Raw genomic sequence first — 1,992 nt, 5'->3', positions numbered from 1 at the left:
GAAGTGAAATAATGACAAATGTTTTTGAAACAAAAAAGCTTGTTGAATTGCACTATTTGAAAAAATATGCATTGCACTAACCCTGCTTGCATTTTAATGCATTGTATTTTTAGGGCTTGATTTTTGCCTTGAAATTCAACATGGTTGTATATTTAAGCTGTGAATATTTCAATTCAAAACATTTTACACACGTTTTCATTACTGAAAATTCAATAATCCATATTCACCTTTCATATTTCACTTCCAAAATGTTCATTCTGTTTAAAAATACAACCTATAATATTCAACAGGCAATTTTCGGTCCATTTTATTTGGCTTTAAAAATTCACTTTCACAAATCTGTGGTTCAAATTCAACAGAAATTCAACATTTGACATCGGGGAACGGTAGGAATATCAGTAGATTGATAATCTCCAGCTGTTAGTCGTCCTCACCAGCAGGAGGAGAAGCGGCTGTTGACCAAGAAAACTCTAGAGCAACGGGTGAGACAGTCATTTATTCATAAAACTGTTTTACAGACATGGAGCATGGAGTAAGTATTTGTGATGATGATCAGTGCCAGTATATGGAAAAGCTGATAAAGACACAAAAGCTGTGTTTACATTGAAGTCTTCACGGTTACTTTTGTACATGTAAGTTTTGCACAGCTTTCTCTATCGTGAGCGAGATTATATTATTCCCCGATGCTGATGTACAGATCAAACGTTAAATCTGAGGTGGTAGACATATATTTCTCTCGGTTGTTTAGTTTAATCTCACGACCCTTGACATTTTAAGTTATCCTTATTGTAACACTTTTGAGTTTGATCTAAAAAACACTCACAGGAGAGTTAATTTAACACTGGAGTTTTTGCTGTGTATATATAGATGAAGTGTAATCTTGACGCATTTGTCAATGCAACTCTTCTGGAAGTTGTGGTTTCACAAGCACAAACTTGGTAGCCTAATAAAAGCTTCATGGTGCACACACAAACACACACACACAAACACACACACACACACACACACACACACACACACACACACACACACACACACACACACACACACACAAACACACAAACACACACACACACACACACACACGAACAAACACACACACACACAAAAACACACACACAAACACAAACACACAAAAACACACAGTTTTTGCTGTGTATGTATAGATGAAGTGTGATCTTGACGCATTTGTCAATGCAACTCTTCTGGAAGTTGTGGTTTCACAAGCACAAACTTGGTAGCCTAATACAAGCTTCATGGTGCCACACAAACACACACACACAAACACACACACACACACACACACACACACACACACACACACACACACACACACACACACACACACACACACACACAGTTTGATCTAAAAAACACTCACAGGAGAGTTAATTTAACACTGGAGTTTTTGCTGTGTATATATAGATGAAGTGTAATCTTGACGCATTTGTCAATGCAACTCTTCTAGAAGTTGTGGTTTCACAAGCACAAACTTGGTAGCCTAATAAAAGCTTCATGGTGCACACACAAACACACACACACAAACACACACACACACACACACACACACACACACACACACACACACACACACACACACACACAAACACACAAACACACACACACACACACACACACACAAACAAACACACACACACACAAAAACACACACACAAACACAAACACACAAAAACACACAGTTTTTGCTGTGTATGTATAGATGAAGTGTGATCTTGACGCATTTGTCAATGCAACTCTTCTGGAAGTTGTGGTTTCACAAGCACAAACTTGGTAGCCTAATACAAGCTTCATGGTGCACACACAAACACACACACACAAACACACACACACACACACACACACACACACACACACACACACACACACACACACACACACACACACACACACACACACAGTTTGATCTAAAAAACACTCACAGGAGAGTTAATTTAACACTGGAGTTTTTGCTGTGTATATATAGATGAAGTG

Source organism: Siphateles boraxobius, unplaced genomic scaffold (assembly GCF_051911475.1).
Source record: "Siphateles boraxobius isolate OS27281-9 unplaced genomic scaffold, OSU_SipBor_1 21, whole genome shotgun sequence".
Classification (NCBI taxonomy): domain Eukaryota; kingdom Metazoa; phylum Chordata; class Actinopteri; order Cypriniformes; family Leuciscidae; genus Siphateles; species Siphateles boraxobius.
This window is presented reverse-complemented; position numbering follows the sequence as displayed.